Consider the following 22,135-nt stretch of genomic DNA (forward strand, 5'->3'; position numbering starts at 1 on the left):
CATTATGGTTGTGGTCATATCCTGCCTTTAACATTATTTTCATAGTAGTCATTCATTAATTTACCTGATGATTTTAGTGAACTATTCCACTGCTGAAGAATTACACATATCAGACTACCTCTATTAAAGGTGTTCCACTTATTCATTGTTTTTACAAAGTTTGTTATTAGAATAATAATATAATAAAGATGCTTTCTTTCATGCCAATAAAGGGAAGTTTAGTATGGAAGCTTATTATAGGAAATACAGATAAAAAATACTCTGAGGTAAGAAATTGGCTGTCATTGAGTTGTCAATAAATGTGTTTGATTATGTTTTAATCAATGAAAACAGTGAATCAAAAAGACTGATATCATATGTTTTCTTATTTGTACTAGGAGATAAGGTGGAGACAAAAATAGCTCTCACACATAAATATGTGTACACATATGTATATATTGTGTAGCATAGTGTCTTGGGCATAGGTAGAAAACTCTGGGGTTTAAAATATGTATGAAGGAGAAAATAGAATATGCCTAGTCTGGTATTGGAGGAATAGCTTTTAAGGAATAAATAAGATTTTGGTTTTTAGGGCCCTTGAAGAGCATAGTACTATGTTCATAAAATCACTGGAAATTTTTTTGTAATATACTGTTATTTTTTCAAAGAGAGCTCAAAGATGTCTTAGAAAACAGGAATAAATGTCCTTTCACCAATTCAGAATGAGTGTTGATTTCTATGATTTTTTTTAAGCCTCCTTGGATTTTGGGGGGTTCAGGTCAGAGGGGAAGTCACTAAATTCAGTCCTTCCATTAAGGTGGTAGGTCACTGGCTGTTGCATCTGAGAACACTCCTCTATGTATTGTCTCCTATAATTAGATTATAAGCTCTTTGAGTTCAGGGCTGTCTATTTTTTATTTGTATTTCTAGCACTTAACATAGTGCTTAGCACATTGTTAAGTGTTTAATATAAGCTTTTAAAACTCATTTGTGTATTCTTTGTAAAGGAGCCTCATTCTCAACACAAGTTTTTTTGTCTTAGAATAAATAGAATCATTGTAATACAACTATTCTCAAAATGTGGTCCACAGGTGCTTGAGTATCATTGAGACCCTGTCAAATTATTTGGTTCATGATGTCAAAACTATTTTAATAGCAATGCTAATACTTTTTTAAAACTTTAAATATTCATCCTTTTTATAGGTACTGTGTGTGCTGTTTTTGCATTTTATGTAAGGTATACTTTTGGTACGAAACCAAAACAATATATTATAGCAGATTGTGTGCAGAAGCAGATATAAGAATCCATTTTCTTCTAATAAATCATATAAAGAGATTTGCAAAAATATATAAGCAGTGCCAGTCTTTTCACCAATTTGTCATAAAAAGTCATTTTTTTGTAAAAACGTTATTTATGTTAACATGTAATGGATTTATTGTTTTTTAAACAAAACTTTTAATAAACAAAACTTTTAATAATTTATCAATTTTAATTTTTGATATAGTAAAAATCTATAGTTATGACTCACATTTTGGACCATTGTTAATTTTTTAGAATGTAGACAAGATCTTGAGACCAAAAAGTTTAAAAATTGCTTTTGTAATCTCGTGGACAAGAAGATCCTACATTTCTAACTCCTTTGACTTTAAAAAAAAAATCTATAAAGTAATGCAAAACTTAATTGCTTCAGGATTACTTGCAAAACACTTCTCCTTGATGCTCTCTATGAGCTTTCAGTGATAATTCCAATAATTGTTTTAAACACATTTTTTTTACTCTTTAATGACTATAGTTGAGTTAATGGTTAATAATGGAGAATTGACACCGAGTATGATTCTCCCGAGCAGTCAACGAGCTTGGCTCCTACTTTTTCTTAGGCATTAGGGACAAAAATACAAAAAAATGAAACCTTTTCTCCCCTCAAGGAGTTTACATTTTTTCAGAGGAAGATGGCATGTGTATAGATGCAAACAAAATAGATTGATTTTGGTGTTTAGGTACTGGTATATGAAGGAATTGGGAAAGACCTTACATGGAAGGTGACACTTGATATTATCCTTGAAGGAAATTTGGTGTTCTGAGAGATGGAGATGAAGACGAAGTGCATTCCAATAATAAAATTAAAACTAAAAAAAGCCAATTTGACTGTATTGTAATGGGAGTGCAATAACCCAGGAAAGACAGATTGTGAAGGACTTAAAAAGTTGAATGGAGGAGTTTATGCTTGATCCTAGAGGTAGGAAAGAACTCATCTGACTGAGAGAATGAAGGGTTTCTTGTTAAGGGAAGTTTGGGAGAAGTTACATAATGCTTTTTTGTTGGAATCCTTACAAACTGTTAAGTCATTAGAGTTGATAGAGACAATAATTATTTAATTTAGCATGGTTTCGTATGATTGATCTGATCTTATAAGGAGATGTTATGGGCCAGAAGAATCAAGGTACTAAGTGGAACTGATAGAAACAATGCTTGTGTTCACATCTTTAGAGAGCTCATATAATAAGCAAGAAGTTCTTAGGGCCAGAGAGCACTCTGGGAGGAAACCCATACTCCTATTCTCAGAGGAGGAGTCAACCTTTTACATCGAACATAAAAAGAGCTTCAGTGAGTCAGTCAGAGTCAGTTAGTTCGGAACATTGCCAAGAGTCAGAGAGGAGCACTCTAGGAGATACAGAAGCCCACAAGCCCTCTCTCTTAGAGAAGAGCATTCTGGGAGGAAGCCCACAAGCCCACTCTTGGAGGTGGAATCAGAGTCATTCCAACTTTCACCTTGGTGCTGGTTGGAGACATTCGGAGTTGAGCTAGAGGCATACAGAAGCCCACAAATTCACTCTCAGAGGTGGAGTCAGAGTCATTCCATCTTCCATCTTTGTGCTGGCTGGAGGCTGAAGGGAGCAGAGGCAAAGGATAATTGCAAGAGCTCTTGGAACCAAGGAGAGAGAAGGCCTCCAGAAAACTAGCCGAGCCCCAAGTGAAGGTGATTAGATTTTGGAAGAGACAATAAAAGACTGTATTTTAACACCTGGCTACATTTGAAGTGATTATTACTTTTAACTAAAACTAAGGCTGCCTCCAGAAAACCTCCCCAAGAAATCCACTCTCAGAGAACCATTATATTATTATTATTATTATTTTTTAATTTAAATTTAATTTTATTTAATAATAACTTTGTATTGACAGAATCCATGCCAGGGTAATTTTTACAACATTATCCCTTGCACTTGCTTATGTTTCGTTTTTTCCCCTCCCTCCCTCCACCCCCCCACCCCCCCCCCCCAAGATGGCAAGCAGTCCTATATATGTTAAATATGTTGCAGTATATCCTAGATACAATACATATTTGCAGAACCGAACAGGAGAACCATTATATTAAAGAAGAACACCACACTTTTTTGGACACATTGATTTTGAGATGTCTGTGCAAAATATCTATGTAAATCCAGTGTAAATTGTCCAATAGACAGTTGGTAACATAGTACTGGAGTTAAGGAGAGAGACCAGAGCTGGATTTATAGTCTTGGTAGTCAATCTGTCGAGGGATTGGATCAAAGTTACATGAGGCATGGTTGGCCAAGTGTCTGTCAAGAGATTAAAGGAGATACGAAAAAAAGGGGAGAAAAGGTTTCTCATTGTAAATAGTCTGTTTTCTCAGGAAAGTTTGAAGGATGAACTTCACCTTTGGTGGAGAGATATTAGGAAATATTTAATCTTGACCACAATCATAGAAAATGGGTCCTATTATTTTTTTCCCCCGTTTTTCAATTGAAAAAACTTAGGTAGGCAGAAGTTAAGTGACTTTTCCAGAGTCACTCAACTATAAGTATTTCAGGCTGGAATTGAATTCACCTCTTCCTGACATGTGTTTACAGACCCTAAAATTACTGCTTAATAAAATTATTCTAAGGAAAGATCATCTTGTTCCAGACTTCCTCCTCTTTCACAGAGAGAGAGAGAGAGAGAGAGAGAGAGAGAGAGAGAGAGAGAGAGAGAGAGAGAGAGAGAGAGAGAGAGAGAGAGAGAAAGAGTGAGTGTGTGTGTGTGTGGATTTATTGTGGGAAGAAAGGTTTTGTGTAAATGTCCCTAAACTAGAGGTGTGTAAAAGCTCAAAAAATACTTCCCACTTGGAATTTATTTTACTTGGCTGAGCTTGTTAAAAAGGTTTATTTCTTTTTCTGGAGACAGGGAGAGAGAAAAGACGTACTTGGTAATTGAATAATAATAATAGCTTACATTTATATAGTGTTGACTATGTGCCAAATGTATAATTACTATCTCATTTGATGCTCACAGAAACCTTAGGAAATGAGAGCTATTATTTCCTTCTTTTTTCAGTCGAATAAACTGAGGAAGACAGAAGTGAAATAACTTGCTGAGGGTCACATAGCTAATAAGTGTTTGAGACCAGATGTGAACCCAAGTCTCCAGTCTTAGCACTGTGCCAACTGGTTTCCTGTTAATAATATTAATATTAATAATATGATGATAAAATAAAAATAAAGTAGTGTTACTTATCCTGTTTTAGATGAAATGAATTTGCTTAATTGAAACTTGTGCTTTTAGGTGATAGTGATGGGAGAGTGAATGCCTATTTTAGAGTTTCTCAAATTTTATAATAGAGGAAGTGAAGTTTGGCTAGTTTTTCTTCTTTCATTCATTTCATTCATATTTTTACATTAGTATTTTTGAAAACTGACATATCAAGATCAATTATACTCCCCCCTCTACCCCACTGCCACCACTAAATTATAATAAAATAGAATATAATGCTCCTTTTCCTTCCGTGAACAGATGGCTTCCCCATGTGGTTACATACCTACTGCTGAGTTTTTGAAGACTAGATGCCATGTATTCCGTGTTTTGGCTGCTTCTGGGTTCTCTCCACACTCACTGGCTTCAGAGAATCTTGAAACTGCATGAATTTGCTGTTGACATTTATGGGGAGGAAATAGGAAATCTCCAAATTTATAAGCAAGATGTTAATTTATTTTTAAAAATTTGAAACATCCTAAGTGGTTTGTCCCCTCTACTCTCCCCCCCCCTTTTTTTTACTAGATAGTTATTTGATAAATATTAAACATATTAAGTAGTTTTTTCATAAATACTGTTTGAAATGCAGGTTTGTGCTTCTTAATTTTTATAATTTTGTAAAACTTATAAAAATATTTAGAGTAAACTCAGATATATTTTCAACTTCTCAGGACATTAAACTGATTCTTGCTATGGAGACTAATCCCATAGATAAGCTACTGGGTGGTGCAATGGATAGAGTGCCTAGCCTGAAGTTAGGAAGACTCATCTTCTTGAATTCAAATATGGCCCCAGAGGGTTAGTAGCTGTGTGCCCATGGATAAGTCATTTAACCCTCTTTGCCTCAGTTCTTCATTTATAAAAAGATTTTTTTTTTTTTGCCAAGAAGACTGCCTTGAGAGTCACTGAAACAATTCAATAATAAAAGTAGCATAAGTTAGTTTTAAATAAATACTGTTTTTGAAACATTTGAATGTGGTTGTGTTTGATTCTAGAATTCAGTGAAAACAAGGAAAGGGAGAGAACTTGTCAGTCTTTCATTTTCCTTTCGTGTTAAGAGTTCTTCCTTATTCTTTATTCCATTAGTAGGAATGGACATCATCACCTTTCAGATTGATATAAAACATCTCTTGCTTTTCAGTTCAAGAATACTCATTGATAAATATAGGGAAGAAAGAAAAAGGAATAAATAATAATGGAAGGGGTAGGCAGGGATTTTACTTTTAAGCTACTGCTGGTGTAGGCTAAGCAGAGATCTTGTTTATCTCTAGGCAAAAGTTAATTAAGCAGAATCAGTGACTATATAAATAAATATTGGAAAACCAGGTTTTCCAAGCTTCATTGTTGGAAATCAGTTCAGGCTAACAGACCTTATAAAGAAATAGCACATATTCTACTTTGGGGGATTACAAAACAAAAGACTCGCTTATGTACAGCTGACTTTGTTTCTCACAAAAAATCTTGTCAGGTAGATTGTACAAAAACCCTATTTTGCAGAAGAGAGATGTAAACCCTAGGACAGGTCTACTAACATATATATTTTAGGTAGATATTATGAATGAACTTTGCTCAGAATTGATTAGGAGGAGGGGTGTGTCTGTGATCTTATGTTGTCTTTTTATACAGCTTCTGCTAAGGGTATTCCTTGCTGAGTTCCCCAAAGGGTAGTCTCTTGCCCTGTCTTAGTCTTCAGTGTCAGCTGACCTTGTCTAGAGAAAGAGACTTAGACTTTTTCTAGATTTACTTGGCAGGATTTGTTCTGGTGCATTTTATAGATATTTTTTGTTAGGTCCTTAAGGTCGGGGATTGTCTTTTGCCTCTTTTTGTAACATGCATAGCACATAGCACATTTTAATAAATGCTTATTGGTTATTGATTGACTTAGAGGATTTTTGTGGAATAGTACTTGGTTATATTGCTTTCTGTTATTTTCATCATCTTGTCCTGGCTTTTAAAACTCTTCATAACCTATAACCTATCAATCCATTCTTCACATTATTTTCTTCCACACATATCCTTCCATTTTTCATCTCTGTGCCTTTTTGTAGTCCTGTGTCCAGAATACCTTTTTTTTTTTTTTTTTTTTTTTTTGCTGAGGCAATTGGGATTAAGTAACTTGCCCAGGATCACACAGCTAGGAAGTGTTAAATGTCAGGTCAAATTTTAACTCGGGTCCTCTTGACTTCAGAGCTGGTGCTCTAGTCACCGCACCATCTAGCTGCCCCAAAATCCACTTCCCCTATTGTTTAACTCCAACTTGCAATTCCTTTTCTTTGTTTGTTTGGTTTTTTGCTTTGTTTTGTTTTTTTTTGCTAAGGCAATTGGGGTTAAGTGACTTGCCCAGGGTCACACAGCCAGAATGTGTTAAGTGTCTGATGTCAGACTTGAACTCGGCTTCTCCTGACTTCAGGGCTGGTGTGCTATCCACTGTGCCACCTAGCCACCCCCAGAATACATTCTTTTTTCATCACTGCCATTTATGATTCTTAGCTTACTTTCAAAGCAAAACTCAAGTGCTGCCATTTTCATGAGAACTTTAACATTCTCCACTGAGTGGAAATACTTTTTTCCTTTTGAGATTACTTTGTAGTATTTGTTATATACTTTTTGTTTACTCATCTTTGTACATATTGTATCGCTGCAGTAGAATGCAGTAGAAAGCAGAAACCTTGAGAAGAAGGTTTGCTTTGCTTTTGTGTTGCTGTTACCCAGTTTATTGCAGATATTGGACATTAACAAATTATTGTTAAATTGAATAGAGATATTTTGATACTTTGAGTCTCCAACAATGTTCACATGGAACTTCTGTTTCTAAAGGAGTAAGGCCTCTAATCAAGAGGGAGGTAGAAAGCAGAAAAAGTGACTTTTTGTAGAGAAGGTGAAAGAGTGGTGAGGAGGTTGAGTTATAGGCAAAATAAAGTATAAGCTCACCTCTCAGAAATTGGCTTCCTGGGGCAGAGTCCAAGATATTAATGAGAGGGAGATGAGGATAATTGTCAGCGTAGGTGGCATGATGTGGATATCTGTAAGAAGAGTAGTTTTAGGTGAAAGCTAATTCTGTTGTGGACATGTTTGACTGCTTTGAAATATGTAGAAGACAGTTGGTAATATGGTATCAGAACCCAGTAGAAAAACTGGAACTTCAGATATCTATATCTGTATGGAGGTAATAATTAAACTCATGAGAATTGATGAGATCACCATGTGAGAAAATATACAGAGAAATGATAAGAGTTCCCAGGGTAGAGCCTTGGGGTATACACCCACAGTTAATGATTATGATGTGAATGAGATAAAAATTCAGCAAAAGAAACTAAAAATCAGCCAAACAGGCTCCTTCTCAAAAGGAGAACCAAGAAAAATGCCAGAGAAGGGAGAGCCACTGAAGCAGTCTGAGACCATTGCCAGAGTGCCTTCCTTCTAACCAATAAACGTGATCAAATATCTTAATTAACACATTTAGCCAAATTGGAAAAGGTACGCATTCTTCTGTACTTGTAGGACACCTCCTTTCTCTTGAGGGAGCATGTTTTACCATTGATCTACCAATTCAGCATTGCTCTTTGCATTGTTCAGTTCTGACATTTTTCATTGTTGTTTTCCTTTGCATTACTGTGGTCACCAGAACAGCTATCCTTCTAGTCCTTCAGGTTCACATTATTGGAGTTTTCCTTGAGTGTCTTATTTCCCTCATCCTTCACCTATAGAACTTTTCTCCCATCTAGTACATTCTGTCCACTTAGACAGCTATTATGGTATTCCAGAGTCTTATAGCTTCTCAGTTGCATTATCATAAGACCCTTTCTATTCTGCCAGATAGGATTCTACAATGCATCCTTCACACAGCTGCCTTATTATCTTAAGGTACAAAATTCATTTACTCACCTCATATATTTTACATTCCAGCTAGGCAGGTTCCCAAAATTGCTTCTGTATTTGTCTCATTCCTCCCACCAACAAGATCATTGCCTGGAATGTACTATTGTACATTTCAAAGTTCCTTTTTTCCTTCAAAACTAGGCTCAGGTATTATCATTAGACTTTGAACTCCCTGAGAGTGTATGTGTGTGTGTGTATATATATATATATTTTTTTTTTTCCTCTTTTTTGGAGTGCATTTCCTTTCATTCCCAGTGGTTATCAGTTCACTATCCTCCTGTTCAGTCTCTCTTCTAAACTTTTTTTTTTAATCTCTCCTCAAACCTCCCATGACTCCCCTTCTTCTCAGCTAAGAACCTTGCCTAATATTTTACAGGAAAAAAAAATTAAGCTCTTTTTCTTATTTTAAACTCCTTCTCTTCTGCTAATATCACTCTTTTGTCTTCTCCACAATCTCCTTCAGCCTTCCTATCCCACTCATTGTGAGATAACCTAATTCCTTTCCAAAGCTAAAGCCTCTACTGCTCAAGTAAATCCATTCCATTTCATCTCTTCTAGCAGATTTCTTCCTCTCATCCCCAATTCTCACTTACCTTCAATTTCTCCCTGTTTACTGGTTTCTTCCCTGCTGCCTATAAACAAGCCCATATGTCCTCTCTTCTTAGAAATCCCTCACTTGGTGGTTCTATCTCCATTTCCTATGTTTCCCTGTCATCCTACGTTTTATAGACAGACTGCTTGAAAAGAACCTCTACACAACAGTGTTTCCATCTCCTCTCACACTCTTCTTCTTCTTTTTTTTTTTTAAATAATAACTTTTTATTGACAGAACCCATGCCAGGGTAATTTTTTACAACATTATCCCTTGCACTCACTTCTGTTCCGATTTTTCCCCTCTCTTCCTCCATCCCCTCCCCTGGATGGCAAGCAGTCCTATACATGTTAAATAGGTTACAGTATATCCTAGATACAATATATGTGTGCAGAACTGAACAGTTCTCTTGTTGCACAGGGAGAATTGGATTCAGAAGGTATAAATAACCTGGGAAGAAAAACAAAAATGCAAGCAGTTTACGTTCATTTCCTAGTGTTCTTTCTTTGGGTGTAGCTGCTTCTGTCCATCCTTGATCAATTGAAACTGAGTTAGATCTTCTCTTTATCAAAGAAATCCACTTTCATCAGAATACATTCTCATACAATATCGTTGTTGAAGTGTATAATGATCTCCTGGTTCTGCTCATTTCACTTAGCATCAGTTCATATAAGTGTCTCCAAGTCTCTCTGTATTTATCCTGCAGGTCATTTCTTACAGAACAATAATATTCCATAACATTCATATACCACAATTTACCCAACTAATCTCCAATTGATGGGCATTCATTCATTTTCCAGTTTCTAGCCACTATAAATTTTATATTCCAGCTAGGCAGGTTCCCAAAATTGTTTCTTTATTTGTCTCATTCCTCCCACCAACAAGATCATTGCCTGGAATATACCATTGTACATTTCAAAGTACAATAAAAGTACAAAGTACAAAAGGGCTGCCATAAACATTTTGACACATACAGGTCCCTTTCCCTTCTTTAGTATCTCTTTGGGGTATAGCCCAGTAGTTAGCACTGCTGGATCAAAGGGTATGCAGAATTTGATAACTTTTTGGGCATAATTCCGGATTGCTCTCCAGAATGATTGGATTTGTTGACAACTCCACCAACAAGGCATCAGTGTCCCAGTTTTCCTGCATCCCCTCCAACATTCATCATTATTTTTTCCTGTCATCTTAGACAATCTGACAGGTGTCTCACTCTCTTCTTAACCATTACATTTTGGCTTCCAATTTTATCATTCCACTGAATTTCAGTCACTCTTTGTAAGATTACCAATGACTTTAATAGTAGCCAAATCCAATGGCCTTTCCTTTATTCTCATTCTTTTTGATTTCTCTGCAGTCTTTGACACTGTTGATCATTCTCTCCTCTTGGTTTGCAGGATATCACTCTATCTTGATTTTTCTTCTGCCTATCTAACTGCTCCTTTTTAATCTCTTTTGTGCAGGATCTTCACCTACATCACACTGTCTAAAAAAGTTTTGTCTGCATCTTCTTTTCTTTGTATCTTTTTCATAGGTAAAGGATCTCATCATTTCCCATGAATTTAAATATCCTATCTTTGATAATCTAATATATCTTTGACCTTTCTTGCTGCAACCTCTGAAGTCCAATATCACATCTCCATCTATTTTTCAGACATTTTGGAAGTCAAGAGTTTATTATTATTATTATTATTATTTTTAATTTTTATTTAATAATTACTTTATATTGACAGAATCCATGCCAGGATAATTTTTTTACAACATTATCCCTTGTACTCGTTTCTGTTCCGATTTTTCCCCTCCCTCCCTCCACCCCCTCCCCTAAATGGCAAGCAGTTTTATATATGTTAGATATGTTGCAGTATATCCTAGATACAATATATGTTTGCAGAACTGAACAGTTCTCTTGTTGCACAGGGAGAATTGGATTCAGAAGGTATAAATAACCCGGGAAGAAAAACAAAAATGCAGATAGTTCACATTCGTTTCCCAGTGTTCTTTCTTTGGGTGTAGCTGCTTCTGTCCGTCATTTATCAATTGAAATTCAGTTAGGTCTCTTAGTCAAAGAAATCCACTTCCATCAGAATACATCCTCATACAATATCATTGTCGAAGTGTATAATGATCTCCTGGTTCTGCTCATTTCACTTAGCGTCAGTTCATGTAAGTCTCGCCAGTCCTCTCTGTATTCATCCTGCTGGTCATTTCTTACAAAACAATAATATTCCATAACATTCATATACCACAATTTACCCAGCCATTCTCCAATTGATGGGCACCCATTCATTTTCCAGTTTCTAGCCACTACAAACAGGGCTGCTACAAACATTTTGGCACATACAGGTCCCTTTCCCTTCTTTAATATTTCTTTGGGGTATAAGCCCAATAGAAACACTGCTAGATCAAAGGGTATGCACAATTTGATAACTTTTTGGGCATAATTCCAGATTGCTCTCCAGAATGGTTGGATTCGTTCACAACTAGACCAACAATGCTTTAGTGTCCCAGTTTTCCCGCATCCCCTCCAACATTCATCATTATTTTTTCCTGTCATCTTAACCAATCTGACAGGTGTGTAGTGGTATTTCAGAGTTGTCTTAATTTGCATTTCTCTGATCAATAGTGATTTGGAACACTCTTTCATATGATTGGTAATAGTTTCAATTTCATCCTCTGAAAATTGTCTGTTCATATCCTTTGACCATTTATCAATTGGCGAATGGCTTGATTTCTTATAAATTTGAGTCAGTTCTCTATATATTTTGGAAATGAGGCCTTTATCAGAACCTTTAACTGTGAAGATGTTTTCCCAGTTTGTTGCTTCCTTTCTAATCTTGTTTGCATTAGTTTTATTTGTACAAAGGCTTTTTAATTTGATGTAATCAAAATTTTCTATTTTGTGATCAGTAATTGTCTCTAGTTCATCTTTGGTCACAAATTTCTTTCTCCTCCACAAGTCTGAGAGATAAACTATCCTATGTTCCTCTAATTTATTTATAATCTTGTTCTTTATGCCTAGGTCATGGACCCATTTTGATCTTATCTTGGTATATGGTGTTAAGTGTGGGTCCATGTCTAATTTCTGCCATACTAATTTCCAATTATCCCAGCAGTTTTTATCAAATAATGAATTCTTATCCCAGAAGTTAGGGTCTTTGGGTTTGTCAAACACTAGATTGCTATAGTTGACTATTCTGTCTTGTGAACCTAACCTTTTCCACTGATCCACTAATCTATTTCTTAGCCAATACCAAATGGTTTTGGTGACTGCTGCTTTATAATATAATTTTAGATCAGGTACAGCTAGGCCACCTTCATTTGATTTTTTTTTTCAATTAATTCCCTTGAGATTCTCGACTTTTTATGGTTCCATATGAATTTTGTTGTTATTTTTTCTAGATTATTATTATTTTTAATAGCTTTTTATTTTTCCAAATATATGCAAAGTTATTTTCTTTTTTCCTTTTTTTTTATTATAGCTTTTTATTTACAAGATATATGCATGGGTAATTTTTCATCATTGATAAATGCAAAACCTTTTGTTCCAATTTTCCACCTCCTCTCCCTCTCTTCCCCCCAGATGGCAGGTTGACCAATACATGTAAAATATGTTAAAGTATAAGTTACATACAATATATGTATACATGTCCATAGAGTTATTTTGCTGTACAAAAAGAATTGGAATTTGAAATAGTATACAGTTAACCTGTGAAGAAAATAAAAAATGCAGGCAGACAAAAATAGAGGGATTGGGAATTCTGTGTAGTGGTTCATAGTCATCTACTAGAGTTCTTTCGCTGGGTATAGCTGGTTCAATTCATTACTGCTGTATTGGAACTTATTTGGTTCATCACATTGTTGAAGAGGGCCACGTTCATCAGAATTGATCATCATATAGTATTGTTGTTGAAGTATATAATGATCTCCTAGTCCTGCTCATTTCACTCAGCATCACTTCATGCAAATCTCTCCAGGCCTTTCTGAAATCATCCTCCTAGTCATTTTTTATGGAACAATAATAGTCCGTAATATTCATATACCACAATTTATTCAGCCATTCTCCAATTAACGGGAAACCACTCTGTTTTCAGTTTCTGACCACTACAAAGAGGGCTGCCACAAACATTCTTGCACATATAGGTCCCTTTCCCTTCTTGAAAATCTCTTTGGGATATAAGCCCAGTAGTAACATTGCTAGATCAGAGGGTATGTACAGTTTGATAACTTTTTGAACATAGTTCCAAATCACTTTCCAGAATGGCTGGATGTATTCACAGTTCCACCAAAAAATGCATCAGTGTCCCAATTTTCCCACATTCCCTCCAACATTCTGCATTATAGTTCCCTGTCACCCTAGCCAATCTGAAAGGTATGTAGTGGTATCTCACAGTTGTCTTAATTTGCATTTCTCTGATTAATAATGACTTGGAGGACCTTTTCATATGGCTAGAAATAGTTTCAATTTATTTGTCTGAGAATTGTCTGTTCATATCCTTTGACCATTTATCAATTGGAGAATGGCTTGATTTCTTATAAATTAGAGTCAATTCTCTCTATATTTTGGAAATGAGGCCTTTATCAGAACCTTTGACTGTAAAAATGTTTTTCCAGTTTATTGCTTCCCTTCTAATCTTGTCTGCATTAGTTTTGTTTGTACAAAAACTTTTCAATTTGATATAATTAAAATTTTCTATTTTGTGATTAATAATGCTCTCTAGTTCTTCTTTGGTCATAAATTCCTTTCTCTTCCACAGGTCTAAGAGGTAAACTCTCCTATGTTCTTCTAATTTATTTATAATCTCATTCTTTATGCCTAGGTCATGAACTCATTTTGATTTATCTTGGTGTACGGTGTTAAGTATGACTCAATACCTAGTTTCTGCCTTACTAATTTCCAATTTCCCCAGCAGTTTTTGTCAAACAGTGAGTTCTTATCCCAAAAGCTGGGGTCTTTGGGTTTGTCAATCACTAGATTGTTAAAGTTATTGACTGTTTTGCCCTTTGAACCTAATCTATTTCACTGATCAACTAGTCTATTTCTTAGCCAATACCAAATGATTTTGGTAACTGCTGCTTTATAATATAATTTTAGATCTGGTACAGCTAGGCCACCTTCATTTGATTTTTTTTTTTCTTTAGTTTCCTTGAAATTCTTGACCTTTTGTTTTTCCATATGAACTTGGTTGTTATTTTTCTAGGTCATTCAAATAGTTTTTTGGGAGTCTAATTGGTATAGCGCTAAATAAATACATTAGTTTAGGTAGTATTGTCATCTTTATTATATTTGCTTGCCCTATCCAAGAGCATTTAATATTTTTCCAGTTGGTTAGATCTGACTTTATTTGTGTGGAAAGTATTTTTTAGTTTTGTTCATATAGTTCCTAATTTTCATTTGGCAGATAGATTCTGTAAGATTTTATACTATCAGTAGTTACTTTAAATGGAATTTCTCTTTGTAACTCCTTAACTGTTGGATTTTGTTAGTGATATATAAGAATGCTGATGACTTATGCGGGTTTATTTTGTATCCTCCAACTTTGCTAAAGGTGTGGATTGTTTCTAATAGCTTTTTAGTAGAATCTCTGGGTATTCTCTAAGTATACCATCATATCATCAGCAAAGAGTGATAATTTGATTTCCTCATTACCTACTCTAATTCCTTTAATCTCTTTCTCAACTCTTATTGTCAAAGCTAGCATTTCTAATACAATATTAAATAGTAATGGTGATAGTGGGCAACCTTGTTTCACTCCTGATCTTAATGGGAATGGTTTCAATTTATCCCTGTTACTTATGATGCTTACTGATGGTTTTAAATAGATGCTACTGATTATTTTAAGGAAAAGACCATTTATTCCTATACTCTCAAGTGTTTTTAATAGGAATGGATGTTGGATTTTATCAAATGCTTTTTTCTGCATTTATTGAGATGATCATATAGTTTTTGTTAATTTGGTTTTTAATATGGTCAATTATACTAAAACCAGCCCTGTATTCCTGGGTATAAATCCTATGTGATCATGGTGTATTATCCTGGGGATGATTTTCTATAGTCTTTTTGCTAATATTTTATTTAAGATTTTAGCATTAAAATTCATTAGGGAGATTTGTCTATAATTTTCTTTCTCTGTTTTCAACCTACCTGGTTTAGGTATCAGTACCATTTCTGTGTCATAAAAGGAATCTGGTAGGACTTCTTCATTCCCTATTTTTTCAAATAGTTGGGGCTAATTGTTCTTTAAATGTTTAGTAGAATTCATATGTAAATCCATCTGGTCCTGGGGATTTTTTCTTAGGGAGTTGATTAATAGATTGTTTTATTTCTTTTTCTGAAATGGGACTATTTAAGCAATTTGCTTCCTTCTCTGTTAATCTTAATACATTTTTGGAGGTAGGCATCCATTTCTCTTAGGTTATCATATTTATTTGCATGAAGTTGCGCAAAGTGACTCCTTATTATTGCTCTAATTTCCTCTTCATTGGTGGATACTTCTCCCTTTTCATTTTTAAGACTAACAATTTGATTTTCCTCTTTCCTTTTTCTAATCAGGTTTACCAAAGGTTTATCTATTTTATTGGTTTTTTTCATTAAACCAACTCTTTGTTTTATTTATTAATTCAATAGTTTTTTTCTTTTCCTTTCAATATTATTAATTTCTCCTTTTAATTTTAGAATTTCAAGCTTAGTATTTCATTGGAGGTTTTTAATTTGGTCTTTTTCTAGCTTTTTAAGTTGCAAGCCCAATTCATTGATCTTCTCTTTCACTATTTTATTCAAATAAGCCTCTAAAGATATAAAATTTCTCCTTATTACTGCTTTGGCTGCCTCCTACAAATTTTGGTATGATGTCTCATCATTGTCATTATCTTGAGTGAAATTATTAATTGTGTCTATAATTTGCTGCTTCACCCAATCATTCTTTAAGATGAGATTATTTAATTTCCAATTACTTTTTTGGTCTGTTTACCCCTAACTTTTTGTTGAATGTAGTTTTTATTGCATTGTGATCTGAAAAGAAAGCATTTACTATTTCTGCCTTCCTGCATTTAATTTTGAGGTCTTTGTGTCCTAACATCTGGTCAATTTTTGTATAGGTTCCATGAACTGCCGAGAAGAAAGTATACTCCTTTCTGTCACCAGTTTTCTCCAAACATCTATCATACCTAATTTTTCCAATAGTCTATTTACATTTTTAATTTCTTTCTTATTTGTTTTGTGGTTTGATTTATGTAATTGTGAAATCTCCCACTTAGTTTTGCTGTTTATTTCTTCCTGCAGCTCTCTTAACTTCTCCTTTAGGAAGTTAGATGCTATACCACTTGGTGCATATATGTTTAGTATTGATATTGCTTCATTGTCTATGCTACCTTTTAACAAGATATAGTTTCCTCCCTTATCTCTTTAAATTAGATTAATTTTTGCTTTTGCTTGATATGAGATAAGGATGGCTATCCCTGCTTTTTTGACTTCCCCTGAAGTATAATAGATTCTGCTCCAGCCTTTTACCTTTACTCTGTATGTATCTCCCTGTTTTAAATGTGTTTTCTGTAAACAACATATTGTAGGGTGCTGGCTTTTGATCCAGTCTTGTATCCGCCTCTGCTTTATGGGAGAGTTCATCCTATTCATATTTACGGTTAAAATTACTAATTCTGTATTTCCTGCCATCCCAATATCCCCAGATTATGCTTTTCTTTTTCTTGCCCCCTTTTCTCCCTTTCCCAGTATTAAACTTATGGGCACCACTTGCGTCATGCAGCTCCACCCACTTTGAATCCCTTCCCCTTTCTTGTAGCATTCTCCTATTACTCTTTTCCTTTTCCCTTTTCCTCTCCCACTTTTTAATGAGGTGAGAGAAGTTTCTCTGTAAAGCAAATATGTCAATTATTTTCTCTTTAAGCAACTCTGATGAGAGTAAGATTCACACAGTGTTCCTCCCCCTCTCTAAATTCCCTCAGATATGATAGGTTTCCTTTGCCTCTTCATGGGGTATAGTTTCCCTCTTGCAAAGTTAGTTTTCAGTATTCACCTTTACAAAACCTTGTGTTGCAAATTTTTCCCCTCCCTCCTCTGCAGCCCCATCCCCTAGAGAATAAGCAATCCAATAGAAGTTAAAGATGTACAGTTTGTTTAAACCCCTGTAATCGCCTTCTGACCAAGTGTTTGACCCTTTTTACTATCTGTGGGCTGAGAATTCCAAGAGCAGCCACTGCTGCTGTTTGTGATTGAATGGCTCCCAAGGCCCACTCTTGGTTTTCTGGGCTCCAGTCTGTGCTTCTGTGACCGTGGTGGTCTCTGGTGCAACAAATCTTTCCTGTTAACATTTGAAGTTGTCTTGGACTGGAAAATTATTTCATTCCACCTTTTTTTGTGAGTTTTGCCATTCTAGAATTTGTTTAGATTCATTATTATCATTATTTAAAGGATATGGGGAGAAAGCTCAGGTAGTGTCTACTTTATTCTTCCATCGTGACTTTACCTCCCATTTGTCTTCTTAAGTCGACTGAAGTTTGAGAGAGAGAGAGAGAGAGAGAGAGAGAGAGAGAGAGAGAGAGAGAGAGAAAGAGAAAAGAGAAAGAAAGAAAGAAAGAAATCTGTTTGGCTCAGTGGGGGAAGATTGAAGGACTTTCTACTGGCTAGGACACCAAGCATTTGTGCTGCAGACAGGGTCCTGGCCTGTGGGAGAGAAGGAGCTAGCACATATCTGTTGAGTTGAGGTAGCAGAGGGGTGGTAACCCTGCTGGCTTTGTATACTTGCAGGAGAACAGAGTTGAGAGGACACTTGAAGTTTACAGGTACTACAAAGTCCACAGGAAGCAACAACATTTTCTAACTGGGGATGGGGAATGAAGAGGAACCGTAATAGGGTAATAGGATATTGGAATACAGGGAAGTGCCCAAGGTTGGGCCTGGGAACAAGGCTCAGAAAATAAGAAGGACCTGAAGAAGGTCTTGTGCATCATTCTCCTTGTCTTTGCATTAGATGATAATTTGTACTAGATGATAATTCTAAGCTGCTTAAAATAAAATAAAACAAAATAAAAATGATTAAGCAAAGGGGAAAGAACCCAATCATAAATCATTATTATGGGGTTAGAGAAGATACCTCATATTCAGAGGTAAATATTGAAATTTTAAAAAAACAAACTTTTTTTAGCAAGAAATGTCAAATGGTCACAAGCACAAAAACGGTTCTTGGAAGAACTTATTAGAAAATCAAATAAGAAAGACTGAGGAAAAATTAGGGGAGAAATAAGAACAGTTCATGAAATTAAAGAAAATTATGAAAAGGAAGTCGACCAACTGGAAAAAGAGAATCAGAAACCTGAGGAAGAAAATAACTCCTTCAAAACTAGAATTGGACAGGGAGAAGCTAATGTTGTTATAAGACACTAAGTTAAACAAAACCCAAAGAATGGGAAAAAAAAAAAAAAGATAATGTGAAACATTTTAATAGAAAAACAACTGACCTGGATCCCAGATGAAGGAGAGGTAATATAAGAATTGTTGGGCTACCTGAAAGTTACAATAAAAAAAACAAAAACAAATCTTGAGATATTAAGATGTTAAAGTAAATTGTCCTAGAACAAAAACGTGAAGCATAAATAGAAAAAACCCATCATTCACCACCTGATCCCAGGAGGAAAATTTACAAAAATATCATAGCCAAGTCTCAAACTCCTAGGTTAAGAAAAATATTGCAAACGATAAAGAAAAAAAATTTAAATATTGTGGAGCTCTTTCAGGATTACATAAGATCTAGCTGGTTGAAGGATCGTAGGTTTTAGAACACTATTTTGCAGAGCAAAAGAGCTGGGGTTATGACCCAGGGTAATTTAGCCAGCAAAATTAAATATAATCCTTGATGGGAAAAAAAAGACATTTATTGAACTGAGAGAGAGAGGGATAAAAAGAACAGAATTTAATAGAAATTTTGATACATAAAATCTCAGGAAAATAAAAGGTAAACATTAAAGACTAGTTATAAAGGACTCAATAAGATCAAACTTTATATGTGAAAATGTTAGTACTACTCTTATGACTTCATCATTATATGGGTAGTTTGAAAGAATTGGGCTGTGTTTTATAGGATGGCTCTAAAAAATAAAACTATGTAGGAAGAGAATAAAAAAGAGTAATTATATAAATGAGGCTTGAAAGGAAGAATTGATCAAGAAGCCAGTGGGGATGGAGAGGTAGTAGTGCTGGAATCCTATTTTTTTTTAGAATTGGTTTAAAGAGTGAACAGCATATTCATGTAGAAGGGTATAAAAGGCTTTTAATTTTAGAAAGAAATAAAGAGGGCCAGGAGAAAAGAGAAGGGAGAGACTTTAAAAGGGTATACAGATTAAGAATTAGGAGAGTAGGGAGAAGATAAAAGAGAGGGACTCTTAGAGACTTGGTAAATTAAAGAATTGAAGGGTAAGGTAGGGGATGTAAGTAAATTAGAGGAGGGAGAGGGTGAGAAGAATAGGGAAGAAAAATAGAAGGGAGATAAATACACAACAACTAATTATAATTTTGAATGTGAATAAGAGGAATTTACCTCTACAACAAATGGATGGCAGAATGGATTAAATATTTGAATTCAACAATTTCAGGAAATAACATTAAAAATGAGAGATACAGTCTAAATAAAAGTCTGGAGTAGAATTTGTTAAGTGAAAAAAGCTGGGGTAGTAATCATGATCCCAGAGAATTTAAAAGTCATATGAATTTAATTAAAGTAGAAAAATAGGGAAACTACATACAGTGTCATCAATATTCAATATTGTTTTAGGTCATTTAAAATAACTAGATAACATAAAATGCCTGAGAGTATACCTGCCGGAACAGGTATTAGAACTACATGATCATAGACAATACTCCTTTTTTTTTTTTTTTTTTTTAACAAATAAAGTCAGATTTAAATAATTGGAGAAATATTGTTTATGGGTAGACAAAGCCAATATAATAAAAATGACAATTTTACCTAATCTATTTGATGCTTTTTATTTACCTAATCTATTCTGACTAAATTACTAAAAAATTTTATTGAGTTAGAAAAAATAATGATAAAATTCATTTGGAAGAACAAAAGATAAAAAATTTCTAAGAAACTAAAGGGAAAAAATGGAAAGGAAGGATAGTGATCAGTACCAGACATTAAACTAAATTACAAAGCAATAAGTATCAAAATTACCTGGTACTGGATGAGAAATGTTAGAGTATATTAGTAGAGCAGAATAGACATATGATTTATGCTTGAGAAATGTAAAGATTTAAATTTTGGGGATAAGAATTTATTGGTAGATATTGTTGGGAGAGCTAGAAAACAATCTGGTGGGCATAGATTCAATATATTAAAACTGATGAGGTTTAGGTTTGGGGGTTCCCTTTTCTCAGGGAACCAAAATGAGATTAGGGTTTCTGGTGGTCAGGGAGTTAAATGATAAGGTCTAGTGGCATGTTCAGGATTCAGGGAACCAAATGGAGAGGTTTGGCTTCCCTGCACCCCCTTGAGATTCAGCACAAGCATAGGGAGTTTTGGAGAAGTCCCTTCTAGTGGCGCGGAGATTCTCTGTAAAGGAATTTACAGACCCAAAAAGGCTAGACTGATAAAAGAGGTTTATTATTGGCATTGGGAAGTCAGTCATTACTATGCAAGACTAGAAAGGCTGAATTCCTTAGTAGAGGAGTTCTGACAAAGAAGTAAAGTTTAGATAAACCCCCTCAGAGAGGCAAAAAGTCTCATTAGGGAAATAGGTGAGGGAGATAAAGAGAGGATAATACTGGAAGAGAATATTATTCCAGTGGGCAGAGGCTTTCTTGGCATAGCATGGCATGGCATGGCATAGCATGTTTAGAACCTTTGCAAAGAAATGAGTTTTTAATTGCCATTTTTATAAGAAAGTCTTTGGCTCTTGTCACTGTGTCCCAAAGCACTGATGATATTTGGAATGTGACTTTGTTGTTACAGAGCTTACTTACTTACTATTGTAAGATAATGTAATAACTTCTGTTTATCTATTTTCACTTTTGTGTTGGCAACAATACATACTGTGTTGTATACAATAGAGAGAAAATGAGAGACATAATGAGGGCAAGTTTGTGGAGCAGCTGTATCATCATACTGGGTGCTTCATTGGTCTTGTTCTCTCTACCTTTGTAAAGAGCTCTTTGTGCCTTTGTTGCATATTTTCATTGTTTTCCTTTAAAACTCGAGTTTTATGTTGCAAAGTATAGTATGAGTCCTCTGGGCTCCAAGTGAGGTTCAGTCCTAGCAATCTTTTGGTTTTCAGAGGGCAGCCAAGGTAGAAAAAGTTTACAGCAATAAAATATCTAGTACAACTCCCTGTTACACTATCATTTGACACAGTGGAAAGATTCAGGTTAAAAAAAGTTTTAGGGTTTTTAAAAATTTAATTCAATTTATATTTTAAGAATATCCTTTTATTTTTAAAATATATGCAAAGATAATTTTCAAATTACCTTTGCAAAAAAAAAATACTCCAAATTTCTCTCTCTTCTTCCCCCTCCCTTTCTCCCCATCCCTTCCTCTAGACAGCAAGCAATCCAATATATGTTAGACTTGTGCAATTCTTCTATACATATTTTCACATTTATCATGCTGCATAAGAAAAATCATATCAGAGAAAGGGGGATGGGGTGGGAAAGTAAGTAAACAACAGCAAAAAAAGGTGAAAATGCTGTGTTGTGATATGTACTCAGTCCCCATAGTCCTCTTTCTGGATGCAGATGGCTCTCTCCATCACAAGTCTATTAGAATTGGCTTAAATCATCTCATTGCTGAAGAGTTAGTTGATCATTACATAACCTTCTTGTTGCTATGTACAATGTGTGTGTGTACAACTCACTTCACTTAGCATCAGTTCATGTAAGTCTCTTCAGGCCTAAAAAATTTTTAGCTTTTAGAATTTTATTTGCTGTGTAGAATTTATGGTACTATAGATTCCATGTATTACAAAAAGTGAATATTGTCTGAAATAAATGTTGGTGAGTTTTTTTTTGGTTGGTTAGTTGTTTTTGCTGAGGCAGTTGGGGGTAAGTGACTTACCCAGGGTCACATAGTTAGGAAGTGTTAAGTGTCTGAGACCAGATTTGAACTCAGGTCCTCTTGACTTCAGGGCCAGTGCTCTATCCACTGTGCCACCCA

The 22,135-nt window shown here is 34.9% G+C and overlaps 1 protein-coding gene and 1 long non-coding RNA gene across 4 annotated transcripts in view; one reads left to right on the forward strand and one right to left on the reverse strand.

Moving 5' to 3' along the window:
• Positions 1–22,135, forward strand: part of ERC1 (ELKS/RAB6-interacting/CAST family member 1) — a 345,893-nt gene that overhangs the window by 43,467 nt on the left and 280,291 nt on the right. The window lies entirely within an intron of this gene.
• Positions 1,523–8,469, reverse strand: LOC127538951 (uncharacterized). The gene is made up of 4 exons (XR_007947787.1): positions 8,393–8,469; positions 7,439–7,530; positions 4,794–4,902; positions 1,523–2,865 (listed from the first exon to the last, which is right to left on the reverse strand). It is a non-coding gene; the product is annotated as an uncharacterized LOC127538951 (long non-coding RNA).

The sequence above is a fragment of the Antechinus flavipes genome, chromosome 5, assembly GCF_016432865.1.
Source record: "Antechinus flavipes isolate AdamAnt ecotype Samford, QLD, Australia chromosome 5, AdamAnt_v2, whole genome shotgun sequence".
Taxonomy (NCBI): Eukaryota; Metazoa; Chordata; class Mammalia; order Dasyuromorphia; family Dasyuridae; genus Antechinus; species Antechinus flavipes.